This window comes from Misgurnus anguillicaudatus, chromosome 2 (genome assembly GCF_027580225.2).
Source record: "Misgurnus anguillicaudatus chromosome 2, ASM2758022v2, whole genome shotgun sequence".
Taxonomy (NCBI): domain Eukaryota; kingdom Metazoa; phylum Chordata; class Actinopteri; order Cypriniformes; family Cobitidae; genus Misgurnus; species Misgurnus anguillicaudatus.
In genome coordinates this window covers 24,575,521-24,587,976 of record NC_073338.2, presented here as the reverse complement: position 1 = coordinate 24,587,976, position 12,456 = coordinate 24,575,521, and positions in this window count along the sequence as shown.

Genomic DNA, 12,456 nt, shown 5'->3' with positions numbered 1-12,456 from the left:
TGGTGACTGTTGGCTATGGATGTTGGTCTCTCTGCGCCACCTATAGAGCGGGAGCGTGAAGGGCACTTCCTGCTTGGCAAAAGCTCTGCATTAACGCTGTAAAATATTTATATATATAGTCGAATCTCAAAACTGAAAATCAAATGTCAACCCACGGAACGAATATTCGAATATTCTGGTCCAGCCCTACAAATATGGGAAAAATGTATTCTGAGAGAAACCGAGCGAAAAAAACTACAACCACATGTAAATAGACCCTTTTCTGTTTCCCGGCGGCGGAGTGATATATCAGCGAGCAATGAGTCTTCCTAGAGAAGTCAATGGAATTTTACAAAATGCCAAATAAAACACGACAGAAACTGTATTTCGCTACACAACTTGTTTTTAATCATCAACGAACACCACGAACCACACGGTGAGTAGCACAGTTTTGAAAATGAACGTTAAGTGTTGTTTTAATGACATGTTTGTGCATGGCCATTGACTTCCATTCTGAAGCAGTCAAGAGACGCTTCTAAACGAGTCAAAAACTCAAGACACGACCTATTGTCAAAATTTCTGTGTCCATCACTGTAGTTCATCCAAAACAAACCAGAAATGAGACTCAAAGTGTTAAATACCGGAATTATCCTTTAAGCAATTCCTCAATCCTCCAAGCCTCTATCAGCTGTTTTTATCAAAACCATCTTAGTATGCTGTTGACAACCAATAAACCACAAATCCTTTCTCACTGAGCCCATTAGATGCATCACTGAGCATGAAAACGAGTCATGTTGTATTGCCATGGTATTGAATTCACCTAAATTATTAGTATTAAGGTTCGAATTTCACATGACATGAGGGTGAGAAAGTGATGACAGAATTGTTTGTTTTTCCGTGAACTAATAAGTCTAAAACAATTTGACATGACCTGCTGTATCATGGAAAAGTTAACTTTAGTTCATTAGTCACTGCCATAATTAACTGTCAGCAAAGGCTCTTTAGGCTATTAACACTTTTTTTGCTGCAGACCTCAAGCAATTTAGGAAACAAATCAAGGCTATAAGGATAAAAAAAACGTATCCACAATGAGATGATGATAGAAACAGATTCTTGATATATTTTTTCTTTTTTTGTTATGACAAGTCACAGTATCTTTACATCCACTAATTGCTTTCTTTAGTTCATTAATTAAAGTCAATTACAGTTTTTTAGTTAACGTTAAACACAGCTATTTTTAACATTACGGTGTGGTAATGTCGACATGCATAATAACAGTGCACATAATAACTCTATTAAGATGTCTTTTCTCAAAATTATTTTCTCAGCTTCAACGAGAAATACCAGATAAATGGCACCCACAATCAAAACAATTTACTCTTTAAATTGCTTTTAGATTGACATGCAAAAGCAAGCAGCCTGTGATGTCAGCAAAATGTTTTCAGTATTAACATCTGAAAAGCACTGTAGTTGCCAGCAGCTGGGCATTACAGAGAGATAAGAGCAAGATTCAGATGCTGAGCAGATGAGATATCACATCTCCACATGCACATATTGTGTGCTTTGCACCTTAATAGGGTTCTTATATGATGACATCACCTCCACTTTAGTTTTCTAACAGCTTCTTCTAGCTTCTGAAACTGATGTTGACTGTATTTTGGGTCCTGGAAAGAAATCCTGCAGCTTTTGCGAATAACAATGAGCCCTTTAACTGGAAGTCGTTAAAGTAAAGTGTTAATCCTGCTTATTAACACTTGACATGCTTTGACACTTATACACACGACAGCTTTTACTTTTTTTTAAATACCTACTTAATTGGTAGAGAACAGGGTGAAACTACTGATTTCCTTTTTAGACATTATAGTAAATGCCTAAATAGTTTTCATTTACTAACCTTCAACTTCTTTCCAAACCTGTACATGTTTCTTGTTTTGTTCTGTTGGTCTCAAAGAAAGATATTTTAAACAATGTTTGTAACCGTTTTTGAGCTGCATTGACTTTCCTAGCATTTTTTCCGACTATGGATGTCAGTGGTGCTTCTGTTTCCTGCTAGATTACAAATACATTCTTTTTAACTCAAAATTAAAAAAAATCTGTACATGTTTGAAACAACTTAGTGAGTAAATGACAGAATTTTTGGATTAACTATCACTTTAATTTGAATTTCGATTATCTGAACTATTCCAAGCTGCAGTGTGCTTTTCTTGATCCAATGTCACTCCAAACCTAGTGGACATTAGTGAGATTTCTGACTGTATGACTGTATTACATCACATTCTGTCCTCTTAAAATAACTCTGCATTCACTCTGCCACACTACTAATGTAAAATTCCGTATTATGAAAGGAGTCATGAATTTAAAAAAGTGAAAGTTTGAAAGAAAGTATTAAAATTGAATATCTTGCTTTGCACTTTACTGTAATATTATGTAATCACATTAATTTACTCTTCCATCAGGCAAACATATGACAAAACATTTGCCAATGTAAAACAAAGACATTAGATGCAACCTGTCATTGCTCTGGTGGTATTTTCATGTAGGTAAATGTAAAGCAAAATAATAAGTAGACAAAGAGATCTTTCTCCCTGCCCAACCAGAAGGTCATTGTGTTCTCTGAAAATGTAAAATTTAACACAATCTCATGGTTATGCACATTCATATGAAATGGCCAACATGTAAAAAAAAAAATTATCATAAGATAAAAAAGCATATCATACTTACTGTACATTACACTACAGGTTGTATATGCATATGTGACGCATGCTGGGAAATTTGCTCATGAGTCATAATGAGCAAATGTAAAAAAAAATACTTTTAATTTTGACATTCTCTTCACTGTAAAAAAGTAATACCTAGATCTAACTTATAAAAAGTGAGGCAAGTGATTGCATGGGAAGTTTTAGGTTGAGTAAACTTGCAACCTTTTTTAAGTATAATAAACACTGTAATATTACTTAATACAAATGCAACAAAATTAAGTTGAGTTAACTAATAGTTCTAGTATTACTCTGTGAGTTTAATTTACTTTTCTTGGTACAGGTAACGTTTTTATGGTTTGTTGTTGTTTCCATAAACATTGATTTAGACTTCATATTTCTGTGAGAATTGTTTATTCAATCAATGCGCCCACCCAATTTTGTTTTGGGCAGCTGTAAAGCGCGACATACTTCAGTATGCAGTCTATGCACAAGCACCAGCCTTCTGAACAATGGTAACTACAAAACTCAAAAGAAGAAACAGAAACTCTTCCAAATCTCGAAGATAAATGAACATTAAAAACTGTCAAGTCTTTCTTTTTAGTTAAAAACACATAAAATAGACTTTAAATTCAAATTATACTCTCCAAATGCAGTAGCATGCTGGGAACTACGAGTCCACTGCCTAGTTAGTTATGTTAAATAATAAAATCACGTAGTTTCAACACAAAATTATTAAGTTAATTTCCTTCTTACACATTTAAGTGGATTATACATGATAAAATGAAGTTGAATTTACTCAATGATCTATTCATTTAGAATTACTCAAATAATTCATATGTTATTTTAACTCATATTTTGATTTTAAAAAATTGTAACACAGTTTACTCATTTTATTTAGCTAAATCTACTAAGGCACAGAAACACTTTTTACAGTGAAAAAAAACTTACGATGTATGATTTGTTGGAATCTGACAAAAAATGACCGAGCTAGACCTGTTTGAAGTTGACAGAGTTAGCAAAGTCAATTTTGATATAAATCAAATTAAAATGTTTGAGAGTTCAAAAGCAAAATCACCTCATCCATACCTTGAAATCACTGGTAAAACTAATAGATTTAGCAAACACAAAGTCAAAAACGATATATATGTCAGACGTGCATGTGGATGAACATGCATCATTGTATAGGATAAGCATTTGGACAGGCTACACTTCTTAGAGAACTTACAAAAAAGATCATTTTAGGTATTTAAATGATTAGCATAGGGATCGCTAGATGAGGGCTTAATTTTATGAAAACCTCATTAAACCAAAGTCTTCATTTATTCAGTACCTTCTTTTGGTTGTTGCTCAAAATTACACTGTACGCATTTCGACTCATTTTGACATATAACTGTGAACAGTATGTGAAAAAATAAAAATCTTAAATCTTGAATCTTAACATAATTATAACTAATTAAAGATGGTTGAAGTTATATAGTAACAGCATAAAATATTGAAGTCAAATAATGAAATTGTTAAATTGTTTAGTAGGCACTATATACAGTATAAGGCAAATTAATAAACCAGTCTCTTGCTGCTTTATGTGATCAAATTTTGAAATAATCACTTTATTTATTACTGTGAACAAGAGTGTATGCAAATATAGCTTTCGTGATGCATGCAAGACCTCACGGGCATGCGAAAGGTTGGCAAAGAGAACATACACCACGACATTATGATCCCATTTAAAATGCAAAGTAGATCTCATTCGACCATTTGCTGTGACAGACAAATCATATCTTTTACAAATTCATTTGTATGAATATTTAAAACACGCCAGCAGTTGATGATTGGTAGAGCTTTAATGTAGTGCAATTGCATTCGGTTTGAAAGCAGCTGCTCTTTGAAAATGTGGGGGTAGCATGAGAGGAGTTCCTGACCTTGGTGGATGTGCTTTGTGTCCATCAGTATTCCATTATGTTTGCGCTCCCATTTTTATGGTGATTGGACCACATCAATCACATTTAAAATTCTAACACTTTTGCCCACCACTGTGAGAACAAATAAAATGTCAGAGAAATCTCACAGTGATCTCCAGAACATTGAGGCCAATGGATTGAGGGCAATGTGATCTACAGTATGTATTTTTATCTTTTTGTGTTATACTGTACAAGCTTTTAGGTGGTCTTTCCGCCTGTACAAGTCGAATAAATGAATATGCCTTATTCTGACTAAGCCAAGTGTCTTGTCATGAGTCATGCACAGAGAAAAATGTTGTTGCTGGGAGGTTTAAGAAGATGAAGAACTTTATTGTCACTGTACATGAAACTCTGGTTGAGCAGTCTCCAGGTGCCTTTTTGCTATTTGCAGATTATTGATGTTTCATAGGCCTACAGATCTGTACAAATCTGCACACACACATTATACACTAAAGACACTACTTACATACAATATAACACACTATACAATACACTATACACAATATAAAACAAAGTACACAGGGGACCCATTGCAAGATAAATGTGCATGAATCTAAGCGTGTGTGTGCCTACAGTACATGTATACATTATGTGTGCGAAAATATGTAAACATTTGTTGCAATTAAGTAGAATTGAATTCTCAAGTTTTTATTTCTTTATTTAGTTAATTATCAACTTTGTCTCATAAAACTGCTAATTGGATATAGATATGTGAGAATTATTTAAAGGCAGCTGAAGAAGACAGAGCTGTAACATGAATTTACTGGTGAATTATTTAGTTTTACAGAGCTGTCTAGTTTTGGATAAATGTCAAGAAAATGTCCCCATTGCATAATATAAAATAATATTGACACACTGTAGTTGAAATCTTTTCTGAAACCTAAAACTTACAGTTTCTGAGTCTTTTACTTTGAGAGAATAATCTGAGATGCAAGAGGAGAAACATTTATATTAAAAACATATTAAACACATTTAATTTGTAATTTTTCTTTGATTTCCAATTTTTCTTAACTCTTTCCCTGCCAGCGTTGCCAGCCAGCGCCAGCATTTTTCATGATTTTCACAAGTTTAATGCTTTCCAGAAAATGCTCTTCTTAAAATATATAAACAATATATCAAATGAAAGAACAAACCCTCTGCTTTCAATAAAAAAAGTTTCATCCTACCTTCATTAGTTATTTTATAACCTCTCAAGTAGATGTAGGTTTCTTCTAAACACTAAAGTTTGAGATAATTCCATTTTTGTGAAGGACTTTTGATAGAGATCAGATTCAGAGTGATCCTCAAAACATACATGGACATGCAACTGTTTGCCCTAGGGCAATATTTCCGGGTTGCGGAAGAGTGAATAATGGGGGTATTGTGGAAAGCCGGAAATTCTCGTCATTGGCAGGGAAAGAGTTAATGTTGGTGTTAGTTAATGGTGATATTTTTATTTACTTATATTGCCATTCCAGCATCTATGGCTATATTCATGACGAGAACCGGTTAAATCATACAAGTTGATCTATGCATATGCTGGGGGAAGGGCAATTTAAAGGGGTCATATGATGAAAATGTTAGCATTGCCACTTTGTAGGTTTGAGCGTTTTGGGTGTGTTTTTTAAAATGCAAATGAGCGGATAAAGTGCAAACACTGATCACAATGATGGTGGTTTTTTGTAATTCAAACTCAAATGTGCTGTCAAGTCCTTCTTTTCTCTCTCTTTCTCTCTGCACTAAACGGCAGTGCAGTGGTTGGAGAGTTCAGATTAAGGAGGCGGTATTATTCTAATAAGATATCCTTATGACATCATAATGAAAGCCAAATTTCAATTACCTATTTTTGCCCACACCTACAAAGTGGCAATGCTAACATTTTCATCATATGACCCCTTTAAATTGTCAAATATTTTGAACTATGGGAGGAAACCCGGAGTTCCCGAAATAAACCCACACCAACACAGGACAACACTCAGACTTCACACAAAAAGGCCTCCTGGTCGGAGCCGATGGTGTAGTGAGCAGCGCTCAGACATGTGATGCTTTTGCACATTTGGCGACCCGAATTCGATTCCCGACTCGTGGTAATTTGCTGATCCCATAGCCCTCTCTCCTTTCTGTACTTTCCTGTCCTCTCCTCACTCACTGTTAAAGGCAAAATGGCCAAAAATATAACTTTAACCAGGGACCTTCTTGCTGTGGGTCAGTGCTACCCACTATGCCACTGTGCCACCCAATAATGACGATAAAGCACATGTTATCAATCTTTTGAATCATAATGTTCACATTCAGTACAGATAGATCACATGTTTTAAAGTGTGAGTGGATATGCAAATGTCAAAAAGAACAAAAAAGGGATGTTGATAGATAAGATGACCCTGTAAGGTGACACTTTACAATTTACATGCAATCAGTGATTCAGAGGGGGTCTATTTCTATTGTGGATGAAATATCAAAGGGGGTTTAACTGTAATAAGGTCACGCTTTGATTTGTGCATTGATCAGTGACAGTTTCAGTCTCTTATGCAGGGTGAAATGTTGGTCTAAAGGGCACAGTGAAGGCATGAGTTCAGCTTTGTGTTTTTGCTCGTTCTGTTTTTAGCCTCTTTGTTTAGCATATAGGAGGAAACATCTACTATAATGCTACTAGTAGATTTAAATATTTATAGTAGGCTATACTACTGTACATACTATAATGCTACTACAGTATGCCAGTCATTGAGTCAATTGGGTTTTCAGAATCTCATTATTTCTTCCTTTACAGTAGTGATGGCCATCCAAAGATTATTTTAAAGTACACCACAGATGGCCGAGATCAGAGGTGTCAGATTGTTGTCCTAGATCAGTGGTTTTCAATCTTGTCCTAGGAGACCCACAGCTCTGCGTATTTTGTATGTCTCCCTTAACTGATACACCCAGTTCTGTTCATGGATCTCTCCCTTGATGAGCTGATGATCTGAATCATATGTGTTATGGCGCTTTTCCATAGTTCCCCAGGGTTTGGTTTGCTTTAGTTTGGGTCGGGTCAGCTTACTTTTGGGAGCTTTTCCATTGGGTGGAGTACGTAGTACCCAATACTATTTTTCGTACCACCTCAGTTGGGGTTCCAAGCGACCCGAGCTGATACCAAACGTGACACAAAAACACTGTAGATCACTGATTGGTCTGAAAGAAACGTCACAAACAGCGTCATCACTAAAAGATTAGCTTTAGCTTACTGCTAGCTTGCGCTGTCTCGAGCAAACATGTTGTCATCTGTGCTCTGCTATAAGTTCCCAAACTCCCTTTAAAACATCCACAGGTTGAGAACCAGGAACACCAAAACAGTTTTTTTCCATACTTGCAGTTTGTGGCGGCACATTCGCGACGTGCACGTATGCATTAACTTTATTGAGGCTCAGCGGAGCGCCATCGACTGACATATGTTTGTGGTGGCCAATTTTAATTTTGTGGTGGACTGAGAAATAAATAAATGTATGGGAATGTACAACAACGCTCTCACTTGTATGATGTCACAGCAGTGTGCAGCGCAAATATAACGACACGCCTATAATCCCTCCCGCTACGTAGTGATACTAAACTCAATAGAAAAGCTAACCATGCCAAAGTGAGGTGAGCTTACCCCGACACAAACTAAACTAAACCATGGGGTACTATGCAATGGAAAAGCGCCATTAGATAAGGGAGACATGCTGTCATTTTCAAGTAGGACTACTCCTATAGACCTTTCTTGGCTCGTTCGGGTGTGTTTCATTAGGGTTGAAGCTATATTCTGCAGTATGTTGGCCCTAATGGACTGCAAAATTATACTTTTGACCTAGATCTTGTGCAGCAGGGTAAAAAACAGGTGGATATATACTAAGAAGATGGGCTACGTACATGACAGGTGAGCCCATGCTTAGCAGAAGACATTTCCCATCATTGAATGCCTCACGGATCTGCCCAAGCTAGTTGAATACAAATGTTGCAATCTCTTGTATTACAGTTAACCACTTCCTCAACGAACAGATATGTTACTATAATTCTTTTTTAATGCATATGCAGATTGTTGATCTATAACATAAGACTGGATTGCACATGATGTCATAAATGGTGCGACTGTATATTGGTATGCCCAAACATTGTGTTGAATTAACAGGAAATTTTGTGACTAGAATTAGAAAACAGCTCAAAGTCACTCTTTTCTGGAAGTCTGGAAGTTTGCCAGTTTATTGGAGAGTGTTGCTGTTTATTGACACTTCCAAACTTAAAAGAGAAATACTGACTGCGTATAGATATAAAAACATGAAGATTTTTTTCAAGCATTTACACTGTTGTCAGGGACGTAGGGCCACCCCGTTGGGCAAAGCAGTTTGAAGTAAAATGTGCTTGACTTGATGCCGCGCTGCCCAGAGTGATTCTCCCAAATTAAGTTTTTGGCGCTCTTTGACGCAAGCAGTAAGTACAGTAGCGCTGGCTGAACAGCTGCTAACTGCTTTTAATGGGACAAATGTATGCGTGCGTGTAGTCTAGGAGCTTAAGATGCGTGGATTGTCTGCTGGTCGGGTGGGTCAAGTATGGTAATTAAAAATAGCATGATTAATTGGTGGGTCGCCAGTGGATGCAACCACTGACAGTGAAATTTCATTACATTCTCTAAAAACTGTAAATGCTTTTAAAAGTTCTGGGCATGTAATAATTTACTGGTCTGATGCGCTTTATGTGTGTGACAGACTCAATAACTTTAAATACATGTACATTTAAAAACATAATAATTTCCATATCGTGTCTGTTACGAAGGTTATGAGACTATAGTGGGAGGGTTCTGGTGCATGGGTGTCAGTTGTATAATTAATTATAACGGGGTTCTGTGACGTTGGAGCTGATCTGTGCATCTGTAGAGCAGTGTTACTTCAGCAACAAAAGTTCAGCACAGATTTAATTGAATCCAGCAGTTTTATTTAGAATTTTTCAGCATACATTTTCCTTCTTTTGTATTTATAAATTATGTAGAATTTATAGAAATTATGTCTCTAGTGATTTGGGCACCCCAATATAATCACTGGGTCTTACCTGGCCACCCCTGAGAAAAATTCTGGCTACGCCCCTGACAGAGCAAGATGATGCATGGCAAACCCTGAATTTCAATACAATATAGTTATATATAATACTACTGTATAATCAAAATAATTTCTGCTTAATAATAAATATGTCCTTGTTTAATATTTTTTTAATCCTGTGTTATCGATACACTGCAAACTGGATGATTTTAGCTCAAGATTTTTGCAGTCAATGAGACCCCACCCTCTCTGAACAGAGAAAGTCATTTATATAGATCAGTGATACAGACTCATATCATATCTGACCTAAAGCAGTGTTGGAAGCAGCTACAGCCTGCCAAGCTTTACGTAATCAATTTTACTACAGTCAACCTACACATTTGAAAAATAGTAATAGCCACACTACAAATTTGTATTCTTAAAAACTAAACATTGAACCTATTTCATGAAGCTGTAAAGAACAGATTATATAGTTATTAAAAAAAATAGTATTTAAAAAAGTATTTAATTTTATCTAAACAGTATTTGGCACAAAAAACTTTATTACTTTATAAAATAATTAATGTTATTAAAAACACCCTAATCAGAATCAGAATGTTACTTGACTATCGCAATACATTCTGACAAACAATGTGGGGGTGGTTTCCCAGACCTGGCTTAAGTCTCAGACCAAAATGTTTGAGCTGTTTTAACTGAAGAGAGCTTGCACTGGCATATATTCAATATTTCAGTGTCATTGCTGTGTTTCAGAATGCACACCCCTAATATATTTGTAAGGATGCCTCTGGGATTTCTTGCTTTTTCAGAAACTGCCTTGTAGTATAGGATTGTTTCAAATAGCTAATGTGCTTCTTTAAATAACATATCACCTGTTTAGTTAAGTAATGCACCATTTTATATTCTCTGCGTCAACTTGTTTATTAACTCTTTCCCCACCTGCGTTTTTGTTGCCAGCCAGCGCCAGCATTTTTTATGATTTTCACCAAAGTTTAATGCCTTCCAGAAAAAGTTCTTCTTTAAATGTATAAGCATACAATATATCAAATGAAAGAACAAGCTCTCTGCTTTAAAAAAAAACAAACAAAAAAAACATTTCATCCTACCTTAATTAGTTCTCTTCTTATCACCTCTCAAATATGGCTAGGTTGAGATAATAAATTTGTTTGTGAATGACTTTTGATAAAGATCAGATTCATAGCGATATTCAAAAACATACACTGAATTCTTTCTCTTTCACGTGACGTGTTACTCCCGGGTTGTAAAAGTTGCGTAAAAGCAACTTAATAGCGGTATTGCGTAAAAGCCGGAAATACTCGTTATTGGCAGGGAAGCGTTTTCTCATAATTGACGAGTTAACTCATCAATGGCGGGGAAAGAGTTCATTTCTTAACATTTAAACCTTCTGCCTTTTAGCATTCCTCACAAAATTTAAGGTAAACAAAATCTTTTATAAGTCTGTCTGAGTGGTTATACGCAGTATACAGTCTAGTCATTTATAATATTCTTAAAGGGGACAGCGAATGAAAAACCATTTTTACATTGTCTTTGTTGAATAACGGTAGTCTACCCACATTCACAAACATACAAAAAGTGCTAAACATGCTAAACATCTCAGTCTCATAGAAATTCCTCTTTTAGAAATGTCAGCCAGAAAACGGCCCAATCTGAAAAACTGATGCTTATGACATCACAGGCATCTAACTGCCCCTCCACTTTAAAATAATTGGCAAAATTTTTTGAGTGGCAGCAAAGTCAGCCAATCAGTAATGAGATTGCAAGTTAAGCCAGTAGGGGGAGCCAAATAGGTGCAAAACCACTTGTTTAAAATCTCCCACCCTAATAGAGCTATCTGAGAGAGGCTTTTAAGGCATTACAGACCCAAACAAAAAAATTTGTCGACATGTCACATCACAGAACAAGGATAAATACTCCGTTCAATCATTCTATGTCACCTTTAAATGTATAAACTTAAAGCTGCAGTCTCTAGTTTTGGCCTGTCTATCGCCATCTATTTTTAAACTGTAAAATTTCAGTTATTTGCAGAGTAATGTTCTGTATGTGCATTGTGCTACTCTGTTCGGATGAATATGATGCCTGTGATCAGAGCAGATCTGTCATTATATATCGACATGACAATTAAAAGTACATTCTAATAGTTATTAATCTGAAAAAAAAATGTAATCTGAACAAGTAATATCTGCCGAGTCCGTTCTTACTAAACAAAAGTGTAAATGTTTCAACTTAAATGCCTTACCTATACATTGGAAAAGCCATCTCTGCTCCAGTATTTAATTTAATCCTTGCTGATATTAACACTGTTTTACTGTAGCACAAGCTCAACAGATGTTTGTTCATTTATAACTAAAAAAGAAAGGCTGCAGACTGCAGCTTCATGAAGCTGCTTTAGAGCTATGTGTATAAAAGCACCATGCAAATCAATTGAACAGAAATAATATACAATAATCTGTTCATCTGACATTCATGAGCCGTGGTTCATTACCTACAGCAGAGATTCGGGTCATTCCGCATCTACACCATATAATTGGGCCTCAATTGTAACCAGCCAGCTGCAATATTTACCCAACTGAATAAGCTGACATCCTCTTTGATGACACTATCAGACCAACCACAGTGCATCGATGTGTGCATTTGTACATGGTAGTTTTCTTTCCACAGCAGTAAGGTTAATTTGCTATTGAATAATTCCCTGATCACAGCGTTGAAGGAAGCAGCGCTCAGACCTGCAGTTCTTCTTCTGCTGCCCATTTATCTCAGTCAATATTCAGGACTCCACAATAA